The sequence below is a fragment of the Plecotus auritus genome, assembly GCF_963455305.1.
Source record: "Plecotus auritus genome assembly, chromosome: 9".
In the NCBI taxonomy this organism is placed as follows: Eukaryota; Metazoa; Chordata; class Mammalia; order Chiroptera; family Vespertilionidae; genus Plecotus; species Plecotus auritus.
In genome coordinates, this window is record NC_137783.1 from 44,577,837 (window position 1) to 44,604,969 (window position 27,133).

The 27,133-nt window shown below is 51.4% G+C and overlaps 1 protein-coding gene across 3 annotated transcripts in view; it reads left to right on the forward strand.

Moving 5' to 3' along the window:
* The first annotated feature begins 8,474 nt into the window (after positions 1 to 8,474).
* Positions 8,475 to 27,133, forward strand: part of PALD1 (phosphatase domain containing paladin 1) — a 72,534-nt gene continuing 53,875 nt past the window's right edge. For 2 of the 3 annotated variants that reach the window (XM_080688464.1, XM_080688468.1), the window contains exon 1: positions 8,475 to 8,601. The gene's annotated coding sequence lies outside the window, so the exon portion shown is untranslated. Of the gene's footprint in view, positions 8,602 to 8,865; positions 8,974 to 27,133 lie in introns of those variants that run through there. The other variant, XM_080688465.1, reaches the window with a different exon arrangement.

Genomic DNA, 27,133 nt, shown 5'->3' on the forward strand with positions numbered 1-27,133 from the left:
AGGGTATTAAGCTCCATGAAATAAGTTAGTCAGAGAAAGACAAATACCATATGATTTCACTTATATGTGGAATCTAAAGAACAAAATAAATGAACAAACAAAACTGAAACAGACTCATAGACACAGAGATCCGACTGGTGGTTGCCAGAGGGAAGGGAGATTGGGGGTTGGGTAAAAGGGGGGAAGGGATTAAGAAGTACAGATTGGCAGTTACACAATAGTCATGGGGATGTACAGTACAGCATAGGGGATATAGTCAATAATATTGTAGTAACTATGTGTGGCAGCAGGTGGGTACTGGAAATATCCGGAACACTTTTTAAAGTATATGATTGTCTAACCACGATTCTGTACATCTGAAACCAATACAAAATAATATTGAATGTAAACTGTAATTGAAAAAAAATGAAAAAGAAAACGAGTTCCCAGCCCCAATTCCAACCTGTGTGTAGAGACTTCCTCACACAATGAACAAGTCTCAATACCAGGAGTGTGTCTGAAAACTCAACTCCTTGTAGACACACCACTACCACCTCCCAGAGACAAAGTCAGATTCCACAGGCTCAGTCCCTCAAGACCATCCCCCACTTTACATGCCAGTCGCTAGCCCAGGTTGTTGCCTGTGCTTCTGACTGGCCTGCCAGCTACAAATCAGAGGTTCGATGACTTTGCTAGAACTGCTCACAGAAGTCAGGAAAACCCATTTGCTCTAGATTACCGCTTAAACAGGAACCCACAGCCAGATGGAGAGACACGCAGGGCGCGGTCCAGCATGCAGGAGCTCGTCTTCCTGGAGCTTGGGGCCGGCTTGGGGGAAGCTTTCTGCTTTCCCAACATGGAAGCTCTGGGTGAGCTGTTGTTTTTGGGTTTGTGGAAGCTTCATTACCTACTCATGATTAACTAAGTCAATCATTGGCTATTGATTCAATCTCCAGCCCCGCTCCCCTCCCTGGAAATCGGGGTGGGACTGAACATTCCAATCCTCTAACCACTGGGTTGGCTCCTCTCAGCAAGGATCCCCACTCAAAAGTCACTTCATTAACATAGCAAAAGGCACCACTGTTGCTCTCAGCACCTTGGAAATTCCTAGGGGTTTGGGAGCCCTGCGCCTGGAACTGTGGATCTGATAAATCACACCATCGAACCCATCTTTCACCACTGGAAACCAGGAATCGTCGTGTGCATTTGTCAAGTTGTGCCTGTGCAAGTATGTGTCTAGGCTTATTTCCTAGAAATGGAATCGCTGAGGCCAACCGTCTGTGTGCTTGTCATTTGGATGGAAACTGTCAGAGCGTCTGAGTGTCCCTTTCCTCACTGAGGCCATCTGCTAGCACCGAGGTTCTTTGAAGTTCAGAGAGGGTGGATGACGTGGCTGGGATAGAACGACCAGTGGGCCAGTGAGTCTGGCTGAGCCTGGGCCAGCAATCTTTCCAAGTCACTTGGCTGGCTCCTGTGTGTTCCAAGGAAGTCTGGGACCTTCCCTGTAAGCCTAGCTCCACCTCCCCCCCCCCCCCCCCCCCGCCACCTCTCTTGGAATGTTTCTGGTAATAAAGTACTGCCCCCCTGCCCACCGCTCCCCGGGGACCAGGGAGCTTGCCACATGAAGGCCTCTGCAGCTCCCTTGACCCCTGCCCCGCCCCCACCTCCCCTGCAGCATCTGCATAAAAGGCTCTGTCAGAGTGAGACATCCTTGGGAGCCTGAGTGGTGTTGCTTGGAGACAACGGGGCAACAGATCTAGGTTATTTAAAGGAGACAGGGTGGGAGGGAGAGAGGTGGCAGCCTGTTTATTCAGGGATGGATGGTCTCCCTGCTGCAGGGTTTGGCAGACCCCCTCTCAATTCCTCCCTCCCTCCGCCTCATTATTCCCAATGTCCAGGGCCTGGGATTCTGCAGAGACCCAGCGGAAGGCCACTTGGAGCTCCTTTCTGATAGCAGTGGGGGCAGGGGATTCTCTGCCCGTTCTAAGGAGGCACCGTGCAAGTGCTGGCAAGGGGTGGGAAGGGAGAGAGGAGGGGAAGGCAGGGGACAAAGCCTCAGAGGGCTCTTCCCATGACGACCGACAGTAGCCACAACTACTATTATGTATTGAGCTAACTGTCCAACAGCTATTTGTTAAGGGTTCATTTAATCTCTAAAGTCTGTCAAGGTAGGTATGACTATCCCCATTTTATAGATGTGGAAACAGGCTCAGAGACTTGCCTGAGGTCACACAGATAGAAGTGGCAGAACTGAATTAAAACTCAGGTCCGTCTGGTGCCAAAGCTGGAACGTGTCACTGTGCATTGCTAGAGTCGGCGGGTCCCCCACAGGACATCTACTTGCACCCTGAGCCCACCTGGAAGGTCAGGCTGAGTGCCACCCCCCCACAACGCCCCTAGTACCCTGGTCTCACTTCCTGCTGCCCCTCCCTCCCCCAGGAAACACATCACTCTAAAACAGTTTACTTATCTGCCTCTCCTACAGGACTGTGAGCACCTAGGGCAGGTGGGTTCTTGCTCATCTTGGCCCTCAGCCCAGGGTCAGGCACATAGTAGGTGCTTAAAGAATGTCCCTTGGAGCTCGGACACTTAAGCAGCTCTTGCTGAAACAGGGGTACTCACTCTCTCCCTGACAGCCCTGTGGGACCAGAGGACAGTGTCCTGCCCTGGAGGCTTCTGGGCTCCAGCTGGACAGACCCAGACCTCTCAGCCTTTCCCTAGGGCTGGGCTTCAGAACTCTAGCCTCTTGCTGTCTGGCCAGAATTCAGCGCCCATGTTCCTGGGCAGGCATGGCCTCATCAATGTGGGGGGAGGGGAGTTCACTGTGGCCTGGGCTGGGGTGGTGAAGGTTGCTGGGGGTGGGGGCATCTGTCCCTGGGTGGTCTAGGACACCCCACTAGAAGGAGTACAACTCTTCAGTGCCCTAGCTTTTAAAGAAAGGACAACTCAAACTGGGCTGGGAGAACTGTGGGGTGGAGTGGGAGTAGGGAGCTGGGGCTGGACTGGGAGGGACAAGCCAGCAGAACTGCACACAGGGACAAGTCAATACGTGTGTGCGTGGGTCCTGGGTTCGTGCTGTCGTCAGCGTTGTCCCCTCACCCTCTTCCGAGCCCCAATGCAATCTTATGCTTTGTGGGACTTATCACGGCCTATCTTCAATCGCAGTTATTTATCTAATAACGATGACAATAAAGGATGGTGCTGCATTTTGAATTCATTGCCCCACGTAAGCCCCATAGCCACATGTTCCGGTAAATGTCTTTGTTGCCCTTTTATAGATGGGGTAGCTGAGGCTCAGCGACCTCCATCATTTCTAAAGTAGCCCTACCAGTACACTATTCTACATCATCTGGTTGTATTATCTTCTTCATAGCATGACTCACTCAGAAATGATCTGTTTTTGTTTACTTGTTTATTATATCCCTCACCCACACCCAATTAAATGTCAGCTCTATGAAAGCCGGACCTCATCTGCCTGTTCATCACTCAGGGCCTAGAACAGGGCTTGAAATATGGAAGGGGCTCTGTTAATGTTTGTTGACTGGCTGACTGATGAATGAATGAACTATGTGTTGAATGAAGAATGTGTCAGGATTCCTTCTCCTTTAAAAAAAAAAATCTTTTTTATTTTTATTGATTCCAGAGAGGAAGGGAGAGGGAGAGAGAGATAGACACATCAATGATGAGAGAGAATCATTGATTTGCTGCCTCCTGCACGCCTCACACTGGGGATCGACTCTGAAACTTGGGTATGTGTCCCGACCAGCAATTGAACTGTGACCTCCTGGTTCATAGGGTGATGCTCAACCACTGAGCCATGCCAGCTGGGCCCTTCTCCCTTTTGTCCCTTCTTCTGATGGAGCACTCACCCTTTAGAACTTGAGGGATATTCTGGAGATAGAACCACCCTCCTCCCACATCTCCTGGGTACTCCTGAGTGAGGGACTGAGAGGTGCTGGGGGTGGGAGGGGCGGTCCCCCTGCTTTCGGGAATCTCATAATTCGTGGAGCATTTTCAAACTGCAGGTCATAGGTGAAATCAGTTTTGTGCAAAGCAATCAGCAAAAACAAAAAGAAATAGGACAGAATCAGGATGCATCACACACAGTAAGGCTAAGCATGTGTGTGTGTGTGTGTGTGTGTGTGTGTGTGTGTAAAACACACACATATTTATTGCTCTGTGGACCTGGTGGTCCAATGTAAAATGTATTGTTTACTTTGACTCTTGTTAAAAAATGTTTGAAAGCAATGTGTGACTTTGGGAGGTGGCAGATGTCATCCTTGGGCCTGAAGACACAACCAATAAAAGGATCTTCTTGCTTTTAATTATAATGCCAATTATTGAACAGACATTCTGTGCCGGGCAGGGGTGCTCAGGTCCAAGACCCCTGCACAGAGGTAATGGGGGAAGGAGTCCAAGCGCAGACAGATCCTGTGAGCCAGGAAAACTACCCGGAGGAGGTGGAACCTGAACTCCGCCTCAAAGAACCCCTCTGCCCTGGCAGGTTGAGGGCTGGGTCAGAGTGTGAGTTCAGGTGGCAACAACAGTAACAATAACAAGAGCTGCTGTGCCAGTGAGCTCTGGCTGAGTGCCAGGGCCCCTTTAATCCTCCAGACATTCCCAGGAGGCAGGATCTGCTCTTCACATAATTTTACAAATGAAGATAATGAGACTTGGAGAAATGTAATGTTTTTGGGGTAGGGGGTCACATAGTGGTTAAGTTGCTGAGGCTAGATCAAGGGCAGCCCTGCCCTCCTCCAAGCCCATGTCTTTAAGCAGCTGACTGCACACAGAAGGGGCCTGAATAAACGAGGGGTGCTGGATCCTGGGGACTGGGCAGCGGGCCTGGAAGGACCCCTGGAAGGACAGCCACAGCAGGACCCGAGGCAGCCAGGGCAGATGGACATGGGTCTGTGTGGGGACTTGGGCAGCAGGCTTGCAAATCTGAGGCTCAGAGATCATCTGCCTCAGGGGAAGCCTGCAGGTTCCAAGACACCCACCCTGGAGGGCCTATGTAGGCCACAGTTCTTGGCAATACTGTGGCTTTGGGCAGAAAGGCCAGGTTGGCTCCCTGCCCTGACACTGTCCATTTCTTGGACCTAGTGTCCTGAGCTGGGGCGGGCTTGGTGGGGAACAAGGGGCGGAAGAGAGCAGTAGGGTCTGTTTCTCATCTTTTGTCAAGTCTCATCTGTGCTGGTTTGAATCCAGCTCCTCTGCCTTCCAGCGAGTCATTTGTGCTTGTCAGGAAATAATTCTTGGCTTGAGCATTGCCACGAGGGAACTGGGGGGTCCCTACAGCTTATTTTTCTGTGTAGGGCCCAAATTTGGGAGCTCTCTCCCAGGAGCACCAGCACCTTGTTTGCTTGGGCAGAGGGGGCTATGGACGGCCACAGCAATTCTTCTGGAAGCATGAGTAATGGGGTTATTCACTACCCTTTGCACAGCAGCCTGGCTTTGGACTGTAGTAGGTTGGTTTGTGTGTGTGAGGCACATCATCACATATACACACATGCTCATTTGTACATCCACATTCACACCCATTGGACACTTGCACAAACATGCACTCTCTTATTCACATCTTTGTAAACGTGAGTTCACACATGAGCAATGCAAGCACATATGTGTGCACACACAAGCACGCTTTTATACATAGGACCCTGGCATTCTTTAGACAATAAGGTGGTATCTTGGGTGCTTGTGCATGTGGGATGTGGGGGGGGGGGTGTTTAAGCTGGAAGGTGCTGGCTGAGTGGATGGAGGTCTTGTTCTGGGACCATGGCTCCTTTCTCAGGGACTTTTGGGCTTCTGCTCTGAGCTTCCGGGCCTCAGGGAGTTTCTGTGACAGTCTGGGCAGAGAATTGGCCCAGCTGTTCTTCCCTCTGCCTGGGGCTGGGGAGAGTGCCTTCTCTTGGGTATACCTAGGGCTGCTCTGTGTCCCTTCTTTCTTCTCTCACTCAATATGCAGCTCTCTCCCCCTCCCAGGCCATGGTGGGACAAATCGGGTCTGAAGGCTTTCTTGTTGTTGGGGGTACCCCCAGCCCCATGGCCAGCAGGCAGCCAGAGACACAGGACTTGGCAGAGGCTGGACACTGTGGTCTGGATGCAGTCTGTGGTTTATCTCTGAGACACCTCTAAGACCCCAGGCTTCTATTTCTCCCTTCCCTCCCTTCCTCCCTCCCTCCTGTCCTCCCTCCCTTCCTTCCTCCCTCCCTTCCTTCCTTCCTTCCTTCCTTCCTTCCTTCCTTCCTTCCTTCCTTCCTTCCTCCTCCTCCTCCTCCTCCTCTTCCTCCTGATTAAAAAAAAGAGTTTTACTAAAAACAAGGTGGAGGGAAAGGAGAGAGGGAGGGAGCTTGATACATCACGAGAGCACACACTAATGGAGAGTATGGCTCGTGAACTGCTGCTGGGGTCCGGCTTATCACCTAGGGTTCTGCACACAGGCACAGAGTAGATTTCTTTGCTTCACCGTGGCCCAGCCCTCTACTTCTGGGGCCTACCAGCTGAGCCCGAAGGTTGTCGTTTGGAGCCAGAAGGGCTGTGATTATTGGCTCTCCTGGGGACATCTCTGCCCTGGGCTTTTCTGCTTGATTCAACAAGAACACCTGCTGTTGCATGGTGGATACAAATGAGTGAATGATGATGTGCTAGGCACTGTTATGGGGACCAGAGATGGAGTTTTGTCCTCCAGGAGCTCAGTCTAGAGAGACAGACAGCCATGTACTCCAGCATCTGCTAGCCAATGGGGTAGGAGGAGCTGTGAGTGTGTGTATATTTATGTGTGTGTAGGTATATGTGTGCATGTGCACTCATGTATGTGTGCATGCACATGCTAGTGCATATGTGCAGCCCTATCTCAGTCCTGGCTGAGCTATGCAGAACACAGCATCCTCATGATGGCGGGTCATCAGCTGGGGAGTTGGATGACATGAGGGGTGGGTTATGGGGTTGTGGCCTGAGGAAGAAGGGGGGAACGGTGTCCAAGGATGGAGCCTACAATGTGACACACAGTAGGCCAGGGCATCACCCCCTGCTCCCTGGCTCCTCAACCTCTCTTTGAGGGAGGACAGGCCATCTTTTGGATGAGGAACTTGGAGATCAAAGAGCTTATGTCACTTTTTCCAGACCACATGGCCGGTAAACCATGAGCCAGTTTGAGCCTGGATCTGAAGGTCAGATCTGCTTCCCCACGCAATCCTGGGCGTTCTCGGTTCTTCTCCTCCGGCACACCTTAGGTAGGGAAGAGGCCTGGAGCCCAGGGCAAGTCTTCCTGGGCTGTTTCCTCACCCACTAAAACAGGGGCAGTAGCCCTGACCGGTTTGGCTCAGTGGATAGAGCGTTGGCCTGCGGACTGAAGGGTCCTGGGTTCGATTCCGGTCAAGGGCATGTACCTTGGTTGTGGGCACATCCCCAGTGGGGAGTGTGCAGGAGGCAGCTGGTCGATGTTTCTCTCTCATCGATGTTTCTAACTCTCTATCCCTCTCCCTTCCTCTCTGTAAAAAAATCAATAAAATATATTAAAAAAAACAAAAAACAAAAAACAGGGGCAGTAAAAGCACTTACCTCGTAAAATCATCCGGTGGAGCACGTGAGACCCAGGTGCTGGGGACCTGGTAGCACCACAAATGACAGCCACTTCTCTCCTCTATTTATTCTTAGGGCTCAGGGCGACGGTGGGGCCTGAGTGCCCCTCTCCCAGCCGGGCGCTTTCTGGCCTGACTTTGGACAGAGGTGAGGCCTGAGCTGCCTTCATTATGGGGAACCTGGGCTCCATCCACTCCTGCTCTAGTCCAGATTGGGGGCGAGGCAGGTAGTGACAGGTGAGGAATAAGGATTTCCCGAGCACTGAGCGGAAAGAGGAAGTGACTCACCAACCACAACAAAGCCCGACTCCGGAGAGGAAGCCGCGGTGGAGAGTGAGCGCACGTGGATGCCCACGGGAGGGTGCGAGGGGCGGGCGAGCGCAGCTGCTGGGCCCGGGGCGGGCCTGGCTGGGCTGCGACGCAGTGACAATCCCGCGGCGCGGAAGGCGGGCGCAAGCTCCCTTGGGGAGCGGGGATTGTGCGTGCCACCGACCGGAGCCCAGGGGTGGGGAGAGAGGGACCCCCTTCCCTTCCAAGTTTCTTGTCAGATCTTCCCTTTTCGCCTCCGGGGGCTGAGGGGTGCGTTTCACTGGGTTTCCAGGGCTAGGGAGAAACCCACTATGGAGCGGACAGTCTGCTCTGTAAGGGCTCGCCCACAGATACATGGAGTGGCCGAGGCCCACAGAAGGCAACCGCCTCGATCGCGTTGCACAGCACAGTAAGCCCTCCGGGCTTTGAAAGGCTGAGAGGGGCGAGGGAAGCCCGGCCGGGGAGCCGGAGTCCGGGAGGGGGTGTGGCGGCCGCAGCACTTGTTTCTTTCTCCAGCCCGGAGGCTGGATGTCGGGTTTGGGTATCTTCCAGAACCAACCGAATTAATGACAAGGGAAGAGGAACTGGCTTCCCAGGCAGTCTCCCCCGCCCCAAACTTTCCTCCCGTGCTGGGTGGGAGGGCGGAAGGAGGAAGCGGGGCCGGGAAGGTGGGGCCAGCCGTCCCCTCCCGGCCAGGAGCCGCGCTCTGGACGCCGATCCGGACGTGGCTCGGGTGAGTGTGTCTTTAAATCCGAGCCCCCCGCCCCCTTGTCGGCTGGGGCCGGGGCTCAGGCTGGTCGGGGGGTGGGGGGAGCGGTGATTGGCGGCCTAGTCTGGCCGCCCCTCTGCGTTGTGGCGCGGGGCGCGGGGACCACGGCGAAGCGCTGGGGTTGGGTCGCGTTGCTCCCACCGCGGCGAGCGCGGGCTCCAGCTCTGGTGACTTCCCCTCAACGCGCCCGGCCTGCCCGCCTCCGGAGCCGCCGCTGCCCACGGATGGGCTGGGGAAGTTGGGAGGAGCGAGCCGGAGCCCGCGCCGGGCTCGCCCCGCCGCTGCCCGACTCAGCGCCCGCAGTCCCGGCGCAGCGCGCCAACCGCAGGCTGGCAGGTACCGACGCGGGCGAGGGTAGGGCAGATCCGGGATCCCCTTCCCCCGTTCGCGCCCCCAGGCTGCTCCGACCACCCACGCTCCATCCCCGGGAGCTCGGCCTCTCTGGGCTCCGGGAGAGGAGCGGAGAGCAGATGGGCCCCCACCCAAACTCGCACGGGATTGGTGCCTGGGAGGGAAGCGGGACGTCACGTACTAAACTGTGAGTAGATACCGGGTCGTTTGTTTGTCGTGCTCTGGGCTATCCTCTCTCCCGAGGTTTTCCTTGCTCCCGGTTAGACGTGTTCTGGCACCTCCACCCTCACCGCTAGAGCTGGGGGTGGCCCCTGAGCTGGGCTTCCCGCTGAGTGGAGTGGCGGGGAGGGAAGCTGTCTCATGATCCACACTTGGGGTCCCCGGGGCTCATCTGTTGGGGGCTTGAGGCCTGTGGAAGGGGGAGAGCCCAGAGGTACCAGTGGGCACAAGCTTTGATTCTGAGCCACTCTGGCCCTCGCCCTCTGCCAGCCAGGGTCTCCCAGGAGAGCCACCCTTTCATCTTGGGAGACTTTTCCTGAAGAGGCAGCGACCTGTCAGGAAGCAGAGGATGGTGTGGGGGAGACCTGCTGCCTCATTTAAAGTGGCCGGGACGACTGGGACATGGTCTACCTCACGGGGAGTCAGAGGTGGAAGAAAGCTTCCTGCTTTCCTCAAGCTTCTGGGATTCTTTACCTTCCCAAGCAGCGTCCCAACGACGAACTGGCTTTTATACAGAGCAACCTGACCCAGCGACCAGGTGCCTCTTAAACGCCAGGCACCCGGCTCTGCCTGGGAGGACGGCAGTGTGGGAGGAGTTGGAGGGTTGTGTCCTCTGGTGGCTCGGCCCCATTGGGGAAGATAAGACATAAACCACAGTTTGCTGATATGGGGCTTCCATACCAGTCCTGGACTAATAATAATAGTGTAAATGCCAAGAGGCTACACACGATTCATTGCTAAACGAGTGACATAGGCTGCTTTGGGGGGGAGATGGGGGCTGGGATCCAGTTCTCTTGCAACCATGCAAGCATGCTTAAAACATTCAGGCTCCATACCCATCCTTCCTACTTACCTGCTAGTAATGAGGCCCTCTCACCACCCCAGGGACAGGGGGCAGCAGGAGGGCTCAGGAATTCTCCTTCATATACATAAGTTCCTCCATCCCCCTCCCAAGTGTTTTTTTTCCTGCTGGTAGATTTCTGAAGAAACTCTTTGGACTTCTGGGGTCAGGCTGAGCACTGGACTCTCCCAGCTGCCCTGGGACCTTTGAGGTTTGGGGTCTAGATCCAGCCTTATTGGCGGTTCAGAGGCCAGCCGGGAGGAAGTCCTCACTTCCTTTCTTAAGAGCCTCTATTGCTGGGGGCTGGGGATGAGGCTGGGAGGCTGGAGGAGGCCCTGAACCAGACACTGTTTCCTATGAGTGCAGACAGGCACTCTCCATTCACTGGCCATGGGTGTTGGGGTTGGGGTGTTGGAGGTGGGTGGGTTGGGCAGGGCTGGTTTGAGGTGGGAGGTACCCGGGGCAGCGCTGACCTCACGTCTGAGGTTCTGTTGTGTCTGAGGCTCTGCCCTCCCCCAACATCCCTGGCACGTTTCTGCTTTTCTGGAAGACTTTGCGGAGGTGGCAGTGTGCTTGTACCCACAGCCTTGGGCGCTATTGTAGGAGTGGGAGTTGCTGAGCTCACTGTGAGCACTGGCCAGCACTGTGGGCACTGGGGTGACATGCCCACCCACTCCGAACAGGTGGCACACGCAGGGTCACCCGGGCACAGGTGGGGAATGCTGTGTGAGCAGAGATGTATGTGTACTCAGGTTTGTCGTGCGTGGGCAGACAGACACTGGATAGAGACATGAAGACAGACAGGAAGACAATGGAGGTGGGCAAGACGTGTATAGGGGCAGACAATGTGAACACAGAAACATGGGCCACAGATGCTACATAGACAGATCTGCTCCTTCTGTATGGGGATTTGCAACCCCCCCCCCCCACACACACACACCCTCCACGGGAGGCAGATGTATAAGTGCGCAGACATTTGGGCTACCAACATGCATGTGAGCTGACATTCATAGGCACAAGACATGGGTGAAGCCACATAGAAGTGGCTTGAGTACCTGGGCAGACATGGAGACAGACACCTGTACCTGCTGTGTGGGCTCCCCGGGGAGACAGACACCTGTACCTGCTGAGTCACCTGACAGTAGAGGCCAAGACACCACAGAGTTGGGTACTGAGATGCAGTCTGAGGTGGGTACCACTCAGTTATCCTGTGACCCCATGTGGCAGCAGTGCTTGGAACTGGTCCTGCTTGGGGTGATGGTGCAGGTGCTTTGTGGGGTGGCTTCATTTCTAGCCCCGCCCCCGCCACTCGGGTTTGAAGATCCCAGAGGGCTCAGTATTCTCTGTTTGGCTCTGAGAATCATTTGACCCCCTCATGCCCTAGTAACAGGGCTGGGTGCAAACCTTAAGCATGAGCAGGGGTTCCCTGAACCTTTGAGTCTCACCTTTCCCCAGTCTCCAGAAGAGAGGCTGTGTCCTGGGTCAGGGCGGTGGAGGGGGGGGGGGAAGGGGGGAGATCTGACTGGGGACTCTCCTTCTGAGCCCAAGCCTGAGGGTATCTGGCATGGAAGGGACCATCCCTGGTAGGGAGAGAATTAGCCATGCTGTGGGGTCCTCGATGAAACCATTGTTCTCCCATGTGGACTGCACCTCCCTGGGCTTGGGCAGGGAAGGGGGCCTCCTACCTTCTGGCTACAGGCACCTCTCTTTGCCCACCCTGGAGACTGGGAGCCAGCCCAGAGTCTATAGCTTGACATTAACTTGCTGTATGACCCTGGGCAAATTAGTTAATGTCTTAAATAGCTCACTTAAAATGAAACTCCTCATTTAAAAGATGGGGCCAGTGACCCCAGCCCTTGGGGGTGTTGTGAGGGTTAAATGGCAGACAGTCCGTGGAACACATGTGGTCCAGGGTCTGGCACCAAGTCTCGGTCAGTGGAGCTTTGATGGTGAGCCTGGGCCAGGACTGCAGAGCTGCTCCAGCAGCCAGGTGCTGGCCCTGGGAAGGCTGGGCATGCAGGCACCACTGTTTGAAAGCTGGAGGGCTTTGTCCTCACCCCGGCCCGCCAGCCACTCCTTAGCTCTGTGGGACCTCCACACAGGGCCTGCTGCCTTCTGGGCCTCTGGGAGGGGAGCCAGTGGTTTGCTAAGAATAGCCCCAAATCATGGCTCTGCCTCCCAGTGGGCAGCCGCGCACCTCCCTGGTCCGGGGCCAAGGAACTTGCAGATGGGCCTTTATGTTTCCTGTAACTGGCACTCAGAATGGGGATGGGCCTGGAAGCGGCAGGCTCGGTTCGGAGGGAGGGGGTGGCACTGCTGCTCCTCCCAGGTCTTTGGCTGGAACCTGAGGAGATGAGGTTCCTCTTCCACTCAGAACTTGTCCTGACAACTGCCCCCGCTGAGCATCTTGCTGTCTCCCCCGTGGGTCTGGAACCACACCAGATTTCTGCTTTCCCTCACTAGCTGTGTGCCCCTCGGCAACTCACTTAACCTCTCTGTGTCTGATTCTTTTGTGTAACAGGATTAATGATAATAACTGTTACAAAGGACTAAAGGATGAAAGGAGGTAGTACCTGGTGGTAGCATGTGGCTCATAGTAAATGCTCAGTAAACTTTAGGTGCTTCTGTTATCACTGAGCAGAGAGAGAACTGTGAGGCCAGAGGCCAGGGTGCTTGCTGGTCAAGCCTCATGGTGGGAAGGCACCGGGATGCCTCTTGATTTGGGTTTCTGGCTGGGGGTTCAGTATGAGGTGAGGTGAGTGAGAGTCAGCCTCTGCCCGGTAAGAGAGGCGCGTATGTACATGATGCTGAACCCGCCGGGTACCTTCACAGGGTCTGTGGTGGCTATGCGTGGAGCTGGAGGCAGGGAATAGCTTGCGTGGGGGCAGGGTGACGCTTCAGGGGGGGTTTGAAGGATGGCCAGAAGTCTGCAAGTGTGAGGGAAGGCTTCCTAAGCAGAAAGAGCAGCCCCTGCAAAGGTGTGACGAGCTTGGTGTGTATAGGGGACATGGACAGATCCGTGACTCTGGGGAGGGTTCCACCCCAGCACCCCTGGCCTATGAGGAAAGACCCTGCAGGTTGGGGCCTTCTGTCCCTCCCACTCTGGGCTCTGAGGCAGTCCTGGTTTTCCTGTTAGGACACGGGCTGGAGGTCCATCAGAATTCTTCTCCCTTTCCTTTTAGGAATCACGTTCTGTTTCCCCTTCTCCAGAGACTCCCCTAACTTCTTATAAATGCTGTCAGCCCACCCTGGGGCCCCTCATTTTTGAGCTGGGGCTTCAGACTGCTCCTGCCCCAAGATCAACATGTCTATTTTTGCTCTTAGTCCAGACACCTATGGGTTAATAAATCCTCCTCCCCTTCCTTTCAATAAACTGAAGCCTTTGAAAACTCCTTAGCCTTTCCTAAGGAGTGAATGTCTAATAGTGGAATTTCTGGACTTCAGAAATTGTTTGTATATATCTCCTGTAACCTTATAGCCATGAGAGGCTACCCCTCTTTGGTCTGGGGAGCTCTGTGAGAGAGACATGGGTCATCTGGGGTTACCTACATGCGCATGGCAGGCAGTGGGGAGCATCTGGGAATTGGGTGTGTCGCTGATGACCCTGTGGGTTCCCAGGGAGCAAGGGCTTTCGGAAATTCCGGGAGGAGGGAGGGTGTGGTGCTGGGAGGGCTGTGGGCCCACTGCTGGGCTTCCTGCCCTCGCCCATGAGAAGCCCATGAGGCTGGGCCAACATGAGGGGAGAGAGGTGGGTGCCCTCAGATGACCTTGGACCGTGCCAGCCTCTGCAGCCTTTGTAGCCTCTGAGCCCAGGGCCTGCCTATCTGCAGGTGGTTTTGAAGATTCTGTTTAGAAAGCACAGAGGGAATTTCTCCTCCCCTTTTCCTCTTCCTGGAATTGTAGACCCCATGAAAGAGTTAACCCCTCTCCTGCTGGTCACAAAGGGGCTGGTGGATGTGTCCCCTTCCACGCTTGCTTCCCCGGTGGTTACTGAGGCCTTCCTCCTGGGGTCCTGAGGTTGTACTGACCCTTCACTCTCCGGGAGCAGCTCTGTTAGCACCCCAGGGCCCTGTTGGCAGGGCCTAGAAGACCTCACTCCCTGGATCTGATGGGGACTCTCCACACACTTGTCCTTGCCCTGTGGTGCTTTAGCCTTAGTTTGACCACCTTCTTAGGGGGTGTTCTCTCCCTGCCCTCATGCAGCTTCGTCCGTTGATGGAGCTCATGAATGTGGGAGCCTCCTGCAGATGCTGCTCTGTTGGTTCCCTCTCAAGACCTGTGGGGAATGCCCCAGAGAAGGGCCCTCCCTGGAGATGGGCCCTGGAGTTGCAGAGCCCTTGGGGGCGGTGCTGGGCAGGTCTCTGCTGAGCTCTAAACCTGTGAGGCGCAGGTAGCTAAGCCCTGGGCTGGCAGTGGACTGCTTCCTTTGAGCCCAATGTTCTCATCTGCAAAATGGGTGTAATAAGTTTTTACTTGTTTACCTTTAAAAATGTTTTAAATTGAAGTGACATTCACATGCTATAAAAGTAACCACTTTCCAGTGTACAATCCAGTGGCATTGAGTACCTTTTACAATGCTATGTGACTGTCGCTCTATCAATTTCTAAAACATCTTCCTCACTCTGAAGGAAAACCCATACCTATTAAGCAGTTACTCCCCATTCCCTCCTCTACCTTACTAACATTTTTTATTGAGGTATATATACCATAACATTTGCCCATTCTAAGTACCCAGCTGGGTGAGTGTTGGTGAATGTCATGGGCGTGTAGCCACCACCTCAGTCAGGTCTGAGGACACTTCCATCACCCAGAAGGTTCCTTGTGGTCCGTTGCAGTCAGTCACCACTACCACCCCTGGTCTCAGGCCCAATTATCTCCTTTCTGTCACTATGGCTTTGTTTTTTTCTAGATTTTCACATCAATGGACTCATATAATAGGTAGTCTTTTATGTCTGGCTTCTTTCTTTTAATTTTTATTGATTTCAGAGAGGAAGGGAAAGGGGAGAGAGAGATAGAAACATCAACAATGAGAGAGAATCATTGATCAGCTGCCTTCTGCACGCCCTACACTAGGGACCAAGCCCATAACCCTGGCATGTGCCCTTGACTGGAATCGAACTTGGGACCCTTCAGTCCGCAGGCTGAGGCTCTATCCACTGAGCCAAACCAGCTAGGGCATGTCTGGCCTCTTTACTAGACATGATTTCTTGAGATGTGTTCACTGTGCTGCATGTTTTTGCAGTGAGTTCCTTTTTCGCTGCTGAGCAGTGTTCCTGTGGATGGAGGGAGCTTGCTTATCAAGTTTCCAGTTGATGGACACCCACCCTGCTCTTAAATGTTTTCAATTAAAAAATAATATTAAGCAGTGATCTTTATGAAAGATTCAAGAGTAGCTTCATGGAGAGTACAATGTAAAAAGTCCCCTTTCCCCCTCCCTTCTCTCTTCGCCAGAGGTTAACGCTGTCAGCACTTGCTGACGACCCCTCGATCTTTTTCCTGTGCCTCTATGTGACTGTGTATAGTTTTTGATGAGGGGATATGAATGGGATCACACTTGGTCCATGGCCCTGGACCCACCTTTTCGCGTAGCCGTCAGTCCCCGGAACCTGAGCACATTTCCTGGGAACCTTCCACCTGAGCTGAGGGCTGGGAGGTGGGGGTGTCCACCTCCCCCTGGCTCTGAGCTGGGGCTCAGTGAGACAGAATGAAAGCTTCCTGGGTGCTCATTCAGAGCAGGTTTCTGGAGGAGGGAGGTGTTGGAATAAAAGGGGCCATTCTGTTGTGGGGGCAGACAAGTTGGTGTCTGGGGTTACGTGCATTCCACTCTGCCTCCCACCCAGCGGTCTCTGTCAAGTGTCTCTGGAAGGTGTAGGCCCAAGGAGAGAGCGATCTGTTGAGTGGACAGAGGACAGACCCCTGAGGCCTCCCTTCTTGCTGCAGTGGGGCTGCCCCTTGGGGAGGCAGACTCTTCTAGGAAACTGCTTGGGGTCCCACTGATGCGATGCTCTTGAGTGGCAGGCTTTGCCCTCTGTGTGTGTGCGTGGAGGGTGGGGATGTCTCCAGCCTCCTGAGGAAGGGGATGCCTGTGCTCAGATTTGCATGCTCCGTCAACTCTGGCCCCAGCCCGCTGGGTCTCGGAGGCTCTGCATCTATATTGTCATGCTCCTTTCCTTGACACTGCCATCGTGTGAATATGACTCACATTCCTGCATACTTCCTAACACCAGTGGTTTTCATCATTTTTAAGGTTTTCCTAGTTTAATAATTCAAAGTCGTGTCTTCCACTGTTGTGTGAAGTGAGTTCCAGGAGGCAGGAATCCTGTGTGGTGTGCAGGGCAGCCCCCTGCTCACCCAGGATGGCCTTGGCTGGTGACTCAGGGTTTCACCTTCACCTCCTTCCCTGGGCCCTTGAGGATGGTCTACGGGGAGGGAGAGATGGGTGGGCCTGGGAGAGAAGCTATCAGTAGGTGGGCTTGTTTTCTGTGATTTCTCCAGCTTAGTGCTGCTCATTCCTGGGGAGTATGTCGACCTTCCCCCTTTCAAAAATAGCTTTATTGAGATCTAATTCACATGCCATACAATCCACCCATTTAAAGCATACAATTCAGTGGCTTTTAGTGTATTCGGAGTTGAGCATCTGACACTGCGGTCTAACTTTACAGCGTTGTCACCAACTCAAAAGACACCCTGTACCTTTAGTTGTCACTCCCCACCCCCAGCCCATAATTCACTTTCTATTTCCATAGATGTGCTTCTTCTGGACATTTCACATAAATGGAATCATACAGTATGGCGTGTGTGTGTGTGTGCGTGTGTGTGTGTGGACTCCCTTTTAAAGGAAAAAAAAAAGCCTTACTTATTAACTTTTCTTATTGGAATACTAGAGGCCTGGTGCATGCAATTTGTGCGCTGGGGGGCGGGATGTCCCTCAGCCCGGCCTGCATCCTCTTGCAGTCCGGGAGCCCTCAGGGCTGCCATGGAGGTGGGAGAGGCTCCTGCCACTGCCGCTGTGCTAGCTTCTGGCTGAGCGGTGCTCCCCCTGTGGGAGTGCACTGACCACCAGGGAGCAGCTCCTGCATTGAGCATCTGCCCCCAGTGCACATCATGGTGACCAGTCGTTCCGCAGTTCGGTCGATTTGCATATTAGCTTTTTATTATATAGGATAAGTTAAATGTGCACAAATATAAAACTAGATAAAGTGCCTTATATTTACATCATTTTTACATAACTATAAAATAAACATGAAATACTAATAAAACCAGAAAGCCAACGCATTTCAAATGGAAGATGTAAATAGCACTCCACTGCCAGTGTTGGGTTGATAGTAGGGAGCTGTGCTCCAGGCTTCTGTCTCCCTGTTCCTGTCACCTGAGCCTGCCAGACAGAGTGGCATTAATAGTGTTGTGCTGGTTGGACAGTTTGGGGTAATTCTGATTATCTGCATTTGAGCCCAAGTGTCTGTTTTCATAGTGCATCACTGGGCCCCTGGAAAGCTGACTTGCTTGATTGAAGATGCGGGCGGAATAGAGGCATTACTGAATCTGTATATAGTCGACCTTAAACCCACTTCTTGTGGGAATCAGGAATTTGGCACAGAGATGGGCTTTCTCAGTTCACACAGATAGTCTCAACGTGAACATGGTCCCGACTGCTAAGAGGCTGGGCCTTTGATTTGGGACATCCAGGCTGCAGGGGCTATGGGTGGCTCAGTTCCCCAACCACCCCCTCTTCTGTTTGAACCACAACCTTTGTTTGTGCTGTGCGCGATGATGTCATTTGGCCTTCAGGAGAGGGAACTGGATTGTAAACAGGACTGGAGCCCAAGTTGCATGGCAGGGCGGTATTCAGATGACCTAGGGTCTGCTCTCGTTACCTTTTTCTTTCTTTTTTTTTTTTCCTTGTTAACAGAGAATTTTTTTTAATTTAATAAATCTTTATTGTTCAGATTATTATAATTGTTCCTCTTTTTCCCCCCATAGCTCCCCTCCACCCAGTTCCCACCCCACCTTCTGTCCTTACCTCCCCACCACTGTCCTCATCCATAGGTGTACGATTTTTGTCCAGTCTCTTCCTGCACCCCCCACACCCCTTTCCCCCCGAGAATTGTCAGTCCACTCCCTCTCTATGCCCCTGATTCTATTGTATTCACCAGTTTATTCTGTTCATCAGATATTTTTATTCACTTGATTTTTATATTCACTTGTTGATAGATATGTATTTGTTGTTCATAATTTTTATCTTTACCTTTTTCTTCTTCTTCCTCTTCTTTAAGAATACCTTTCAGCATTTCATATAATACTGGTTTGGCGGTGATGAACTCCTTTAGCTTTTTCTTATCTGTGAAGCTCTTTATCTGACCTTCAATTCTGAATGATAGCTTTGCTGGGTAGAGTAATCTTGGTTATAGGTTCTTGCTATTCATCACTTTGAATATTTCTTGCCACTCCCATCTGGCCTGCATAGTTTCTGTTGAGAAATCAGCTGACAGTCATATGGGTGCTCCCTTGTAGGTAACTAACTGTTTTTCTCTTGCTTTTAATATTCTCTCTTTGTCTTTTGCTCTTGGCATTTTAATTTTGATGTGTCTTGGTGTGGTCCTCTTTGGATTCCTTTTGTTTGGGGTTCTGTGCGCTTCCTGGACTTGTAAGTCTATTTCTTTCACCAGGTGGGGGAAGTTTTCTATCATTATTTCTTCAAATAGGTTTTCAGTATCTTGCTCTCTCTCTTCTTCTGGCACCCCCATAATTCTGATGTTGGTACGCTTGAAGTTGTCCCAGAGGCTTCTTACACTATCTTCATATTTTTGGATTCTTTTTGCTTTTCCGGTTGAGTGTTTTTTGCTTCTTTGTATTTCAAATCTTTGATTTGATTCTTGGGATCCTCTAGTCTGCTATTAGATCTCTGTATAATATTTTTTATTTCAGTCAGTGTATGTTTAATTTCTAGTTGGTCCTTTTTCATATCCTCGAGGGTCTTGCTAAATTTATCGGCCTTTTCTAGAAAATTCTTGAAAAACCTTATAACTGTGGTTTTGAACTCTATATCCAGTCATTTGCTTTCCTCCATTTCTTTCATTTGTGATCTGTTTCTTTGTCTCCGCATTTTGGCTGCTTCCCTGAGTTGATAGAGTGGCTTTGTGTGCTAGGTGTCCTATAGGGCCCAGTGGCTCAGCCTCCCCAGTTACCTGAGGTGGACACTCTTGGTGCACCCCTTTGTGGGCTGTGTGCACAGTCTTGTTGTAGTTAAGCCTTGATTGTTGTTGGTATCACTGGGAGGAATTGACCTCCAGGCCAATTGGCTGTGAGGATCAGCTGTGTCTACGCTGGAAGAACTTCTGTGCTGGAGACACCCTTATGGGAGAAGACTTGCAAAAGCCTCTGTGCTCAGCTTGAATGGGGCGGAGTCTCAGGGCGGAGCAGACAGCATTGGTTTCCCATCAGCCCTGCCCTAATAGGCCCTTGTGTCTCAGTGTCCTGTGGTAATCGCTGCAAGCACCTCTGAGAGAAAGCCGCCCTCCAGTTCTGCCCACTGCCAGACAGTCCAGTTTCTCCCCGAATGAGTCTGGGTCCGCAGAGTCTTGCCTGGAACTGGAGTTCAGAGCAGTCGGGAGCTTTTGTCTCCCTCCCACTTGAGAAAGCCAGTGCGTACTCAGTTGCCTGCATATGCCTTGGTACCTCTGCCTTCCACAGTTCCTCTGAGTCTCAGTGTGCTTTTCTCTTTCCTGACAGTATGAGTTTGGGTCCCCAGAGTCTCACCTGGAACTGGAGGTCAGCTCAGTCGGGAACTTTTGTCTCCCTCCTGAGAAAGCCAGCCGCACACTCAGTTGCCAGTCCTCTCCACGCGCGCGTCTCAGTACCTCTGCCTCCTGCAGCTCCTCTGAGTCTCAGTGTGCTTTTCTCTTTCCTTCTAGTTGTAGAATTTCCACTCAGCCAGCCTTCCTGTGGTTCTGGACGATGTCCGTTTTGTCTTTTAGTTGTAGTTTTGAAATTGTTGTGCGAGGCAGCAGTTTAGGTGTTTACCTATGCCGCCATCTTGGTTTCTCTGTTCTCGTTACTTTTTTCTTAAAATTGAGGTGAGGTCACATAACGTAAAAGGTAACTATTTTAAAATGTGCAATTCAGTGGTAATTAGTACATTCACAATACTGGGAAACCAACCATCACCTCTACCTAATTCCCAAACATTTAAAATTTTTTATTTTATTGAGATCTTCCTCCCTAACACATTTTTTTAAATGTAATTTTTTTTTATTGTTTAAAGTGTTACATATAGTAGAACATATATCTCCTTTTTTTTTCCCCATTGACCTTCCCCCAGCCTCCCCTACCCTCTGTTGCATGCCCTCATCCCACCCCCACAGTGTCTTGTGTCCATTGGTTGTGCTTATATGCATGCATACAAATCCTTCGGTTGATCTCTTCCCCCCCACTCCCCTAACACATTTTTAAAGTGTGCAATCCGGGACTGCTGCCTACATGGACAGTGTTGCTCAGCGGATCTCAGAACTTACTCTTCTTGTTTAACTGGAACTTCATGTCTGGTGATTAGCAACTCCCCATCTCCCAGCCCCTGGCAACCACCACTCCATTCTTGGCATCTATATGGATTTGACTACTTTAGATTCCTCATATATGTGGAATCTTGCAGTATTTGTCGTTCTGTGACTGGTGGCTTATTTCACTTAGTATAATGTGCTTAAGGTTCATTCATGCTGAATCATACTGCAGAATCTCCTTTCTTAAGACTGAGTAATATTCCAGTGTGTGTGTGTGTGTATAAAGAAAATGTGGTGTGTATATATACATGGGATGGTCAAAAGTAGGTTTGCAGTTGTAATACAAATAAATAATACAACTGTGAACCTACATTTGCATACATATACATATATGTGTGTATATATAAATACACACACCTATATATAACACATGTATATACACATACATACACTCATACATTAGGGTTGCCTCCATCTCTTGGCCATTGTGAGCAGTGCTGCATGGGTAACTAATATCTCTTTGAGATCCTGATTTCAACGTGGGGTGAATACCCAGAAGTGGAATGATTGCTGGATCATAGGGTAGCTCTACTTTAAATTTTTGAGGATCCTTCATACTACTTTCCATAGTGGCTGCACCATTTTACATTCTTGCCAACAGTGTATAACTGTTCCAGTCTCTCTACATCCTTGCCAACACTTATCTTTTTTTAATAATAGCCGTGACAGGCATGAGGTAATATCACTTTGTAGTTTTGATGTGCATTTCCTTGATTAGTGATGTTGAACATCCAAAACATTCTCATCACCTCAAAAGGAAACTGTGTCTATTAAGTGGTCACTCCAGACCCCCACCCCCACCCTCACCCCCACCCCGCTTCCCAGCTCTGGTAACCACTAATCTCTATTCTGGTCTCCATGGATTTAACTGTTCTGGACATTTCATATGAATGAAGTTACACAATATGTGACCTTTTGTATCTGGCTTCTTTCACTTAGAATAATGTTATCAAGGTTCATCTACATTGTAGCATGTAGCTGTGTTTCGTTCCTTTTTATAGCTGAAGAGTGAATATATGTATGTGTGTGTGTGTACCAGTATATAAATGTGTGTATATATATGTGTGTGTGTGTATATGTATATGTATATGTATATGTATATGTATATGTATATATATGTATGTATTCCATTGTATGCACACACCAAATTTTGTTTATTCATTTATCAGTTGATGGACATTTGGATTGTTTGTCTGTGGTGATTGTGACTGGTACTGCTGTGAACTTGGGTGTGCAAGTGTTTGTTTGGATATCTGCTTTTCATTCTTTTGGGTAAATACCTAGAAGCAGAATTGCTGGGCCATATGGTAATTCTGTGTTTAACTTTTTGGGTTTGATATTCTGGAATTAGAGGTGATGGTCGCACAGCATTGTGGATGTACAAAATACCACTGAGTTGTATACTTTAAAGTGTAATTTTATGATATGTGAATTAAATCCCAATTTAAAAAAAGAATCTCACAGATGCCAAAGCAGACATCCATGGAGTCTGGACTGAGTCATGTTCTTGGCTCCGGAAAACCCAGGACCCTGCATCGTCTCTTGGGGTCCTGCAGACTTCCTGGGTGTGGGGGACACTGGGCCCCAGCTTCATGGTCCTTGTTTGGGGTGGTAGGTGGGAGCTGCAGGAACTAATTGGGCTGGCTTGGTGCCTTCCCCGCCCACCCCCTTAGCTCATTCTGGCCCTTTCTGGCTTCTAAATGGTACTCACTGTAGGACTCAGTTTCCCCACCTGTGATGCAGGCCTGTGAGCAGCAGCCTTGACCGTGACCTGGGCTCTGTGGAGAGCAAAGCTTGTAGCAAGTCCAGTGTACCACGCTGACTTCCCTTCTGATCCCTCTTCCCTTTCTGTGTTCCGTATTGTCTTCCACAGTGGCCCCACGGGCCTCAGGAGCAGTTCCTCGTTTGTTGTAGGTCTCTAGGGCCTGCTGCTTCCTTCCACGATTGCAGCCAGGGTGAGGCCGTGGCCGTCTGTCTGTCTGTCCAGTCCTCTCTTCACACTTCCGCGCAGTCTGTCCTATCTCAGTTAGTGGCAACCTCATTCCTCCAGTTAGTTGCTCAGGCCCAATACCCAAGACGTCCCTGGTTCCTCTGTGTCTCTCAATCTTCAGAAATGACAGGACAGCACGTCCTGTTGGCTTCACCTTCACAGCGGATGGATCCAGACGAGCCCTTCTTCCTTGTCTTCGCCGCCCCGCCGGCCCAGGCCTCGCAGCACCTGCAGGTCTGTCAGCGTCCTCCCTGTTCCCGCACAGCCTCTTCTTCGCAGCAGCCTAGGGTGACCTTGTTAGAATGTAAAAGCCAGATCCAGGTACTTCTCTGCCTCCCCATTAACTCACGGTGACATCCCTGTGGCCCCCAGGACACCCCCATCTAATACCGACCCCCGCACATTCCTTGCTCCACCCAAACTGGCTACCTCATGGTTCCAGTTGGCCGGGTGCCTTCCCCGCCCACCCCCTTAGGACACACTGGGAACACCCCACCCCAGGGCCTTTGCACAGGCTGTTCCCTCAAGCTGGATGCTTTTCCTCCAGAGAGCCACGTAGCTTGTCATGTCACTTCCTTCAAGTCTTTACTCAAATGTGAAGCCTCCCTGGGAATCCTAGCATTTCATGCCTTGTCTCCATAACCCTCTTCTTTCTTATCACATATCACCTCCTGACATACTTGACTCATTTATGTAGTTTATTTCTGTTTCTCCAGCTAGCATGTATGAGGCAGGAATTCTTGTTCTGTTTGTCAGCTCCTAAAACAAGGCCTCGCACATAGTAGGTGCCCCAGAAGTGTTTGTAGAATGGCTGCTCGAAGAGGGAACGAATTAACCCATGTTATAGACGAGGAAACCGAATCTCAGAAAGTTTGACTTGAATCTGAGCTCTTGATTCCAAAGTGCTCTCATGCCGAGCCAATGTTTTCCACCCCTCCTCCCTGTTATCCGGTCCATGGGCAGCCATGCAGCACCTGGGAGGTTGAGCATTTAACACTCCCCTTGGGGAGCTCCCCTGGTTAGCCTAGTAATGATGGCATGGACAGTTACCTCCTGGCACATGTTCAAAAATGACGGGAAGAGCCTACTCCCATTTGTTGAGCCTTCACTGTGTGCTCGGCGCAGGGCTCAGCAGGTTGGATGGATTTAGTACTTAGGTGAACCTCACAGTGTCCTGAGGAGGAGGACCTGCCATTTGCTCCACTCTACAGATAGGGCAGAGGAGAGATTTCACATGGGCAAGATGAAAAAGATTGATAACTTCCTGATCCCATGAGGCTATTGGGAAACTGGCCCTCTTAAGCAATTCTGTTTTCTGTGTGAAATGCTAAAACCTTTTGGAAAAGTAATGTGGCAATATCTACTAGAGTTTTTAAAAAGGCACATGCCTTCTTATCCAAGCAGTCCACATGTTGGTGGTCCATCCTACAAAAGTAAAACTTAGGATGTCAGGCTGTGCGCGCAAGGATTTTAGGGTTGTGCAATGGAGGCCACACTGTCTCCTTTCAGTTCCGCGTTCTTCCCATCTCGGCATGTGCACGTGTCGCTCCCTCTGCCTGGCGTGCTTTTTCACATGGCCGAAACCTTCCTATCCTTCGATATCAGCACAGGGCGTCTGTGACTGTCAGACCTAAAATATGTCCTTTCAACTACCTTGCTCATGTTTTATCTCAGCATCTCAGCCTCTTGTAGCCCACATCACAATGTAGAAAATGTGTCTCTGTTGTATTTCTTGTTGAATTCCCCACCCCCCTGCCTTGTTGGAATGTCTTTTCCTTCCATGAAAGGCTAGGACGGTGCCTGTCTGGTTTACACGATGGATACTTGGTATTTATTTGTTGAATGAGTAGCGATACAATGAAATGGCATGCCTCCATTAAACAGACAGGGTTGGAGTTATATGTATCAACTGGGAGGGGGTTTGGAGGGTAGGACATAAACTTTTTCTTTATTCATCTGTGACTTGTGACAGTTAGTACTAATTACTTTTGTAATAAAAAATCGTAATCAACAGCCACAAAAAGTCAAAACTGAAAAAAACTGTGTCCAGTCAGAGGGAGCATCAGTATTTGAATCCTGGTCCTTCTGACTCCCAGCACACGTACCAGACCCTTTTTGTGGCTTTTCTGCACACACCTGTCAGTATCACCTCGCTGCATTCCTCAGAGGAAGGCAGTGTTATTAGTTAGCTGTTAGTATTTTGTTCTGCAAATTGAGAAATAATTTACACAGTAAGTCAGAACATAGTTGGATGAATATTGTTACAGATGAATTACCTGTGTGACCCCAACCCAGATAAAGATACAGGACATTCCAGTGGCCTGAAGTGTTCCCTGCGGCCCCTTCCCTGCCAGTTACCTGACCTTTCCACACTCTTAAGTGGCCGTGCTACCGAGTGACTTCCCGAGGATTAGTCTTGCTTATTTTTGAACTTTATATAAATGGAACCATACATATAAGCTGTTTTTAATCCAGGCCTGGCTTCTTCGGGCTTCTATCTCTCAACATACACTCTGTAAGATTCATCAGCAGTTTCCCCTTTTCATTGCTGTGTAGTATTCCACTGTGTGGGCATACCACAATGTGCCTCCCCCCCCACCGTAGATGAGCTTTTGCCTTGTTACCAGTTATTATGGAAAAGCTGCTGAACACTCTTGCTTGTCCTTTGGCGAGCTCACTTCCTTCTCTAGGCTGTATACCCAGGGGTGCTTGGTGGGTGAGGGGACAGAATCCTCATTTGACCAAGAAGGAAACTAAGGAAGGAGATCCAGAAAGGGAGGTGACTCGCCCAAGTTCATACCGTGACGCCTGGTGGAATCTATGCCATCCCCCCCAGGCATTCTCACCTCTGATTTTACCCACCTCCCACCCCCAAGCTTCCTCCGCTGCTTCCCACCCCAGCCTGTAGGGAGGTGGTCGGGCTGGGGTCAGGGGGCCTCTGGATGGCTTTTTTTCCTGTCTCCTTGCACTGGGAGTATCCTCTGAGCTTGGCCATCCTCCGTCTTCCCCATCCCTGGCCCCAGAGAAGGTGGGCCAGTCACAGTTTCCTTCCTTGGTTGTGGGTACTGGGAGAGATGAGGAGGCATTGTTATTTGTTGGATGTTGGCTCCTGGGCTGGCCAGGCAGGGGTCAGGATTGGCACGTGGGGGCTATACCGGCATCTTTGGCCTGGGACAGTGTGTGGGGGTGTGCGAGGTGTGAGTGGGGCCCTGCACATCACGCACTCTTCCCGTGGAGCATGCAGGCGTGCAGGAGCGTGGCGCTGTCTGGCTCAGCCCCGCCTGGTACTGGAAGGAGCCTGCAGAGCGGCTCAGGCTGGGGCTGGTGCAGCCTGGCTCGGGGCCACCTCCTCTTGCAGCCCTCCCAGGCCCCGGAGGCAGCAGGTGTCTCTTTCCTCAGCTCCCACCACTGGGTTCTCTGATGGTACCAGCTCCCCGGGAGGTGGAGCCTTGAGCTCTTCCCATGCCAGCCTCACCTCTCGACTCTGACCTCTCCAAGAGCAGGAAAAGCAATGAATACGGGCATCTAAAGAAGCTTTTGTGAATCAGCCCTTAATTTTTTTTTTATTGAGGTAAATATACATACCATAAAATTTACCAATTTAACCATTTTTAATTGTACAGTTCAGTGTCATTAAGTACATTCCCATGGCTGTGCAACTGTCACCCCCCACTCCCGAACTTTTTAATCTTCTGAAACGGAAACTCTGTGCCCATTAAACACTAACTCCCCATCTCCCTCCCTGCCCCCACCCCCTGCCCCTGGCAGCCACCCTGCTACGTGTGTCTCTGAAGTTGATACCGTACCTCCTAGAAGTGGAATCATACAGTGTTTGACCTTTTGTGTCTGGCTTCTTTAAACACTTAGCATAATGTCTTCAAGGCTCATCCATGTTGTGGCATGTCTCAGATTTCATTCCTTTTTAAGGCGGTAATTGTTCTTTGGAGCAGTGGTCGCCAACTGGTGGTCCGCGGGTCTGAAAGGTTGGCGACCACTGCTTTGGAGCACATTTTAAAGGCACCTCAGATCTTCAGGACTGAGTAAGGGGGTCAGCTTGATGGTGGGAGTGGGAATAAAGAATGTTTATTTACACGTAGTAGGTGCCAGCCCGTCCCCTATGTTGTCTCTGGTGCTCCTCACCCCATCCTTATGAGTAAGTTCCACTGTTATCCTCATTTTACAGATAAGGGAACTAGGCGCAGAGAATTTCAGTAACTTGGTCAAGGTCACACAGCAAGTCATCAGTCAGCCAGGATTGGATGCCACGTCTGCCTCACGGCACAGCCCGTGCTCTGCGTTCCCACGCCCAGCACAGTGCCCTGGCCAGGCTCAGAGTCTTTTTCTTACCTCTGCAGCTGATCGGCGCTGAGAGTGGAGCTGATCGGTGCCACCTGGCACTGAGGAGACGCTGGCAGCAGCCCCACCTCCCTGGCTCGGGTCCTCCTTCCTGGGCCCCGGCTTCTGTTGAAAGCTCCTTTATGAAGCAGCTTCCCCGGGCCAGGCAGGGGTCTGTGGGGGATGTGGGCCCCAGTGCCCCTG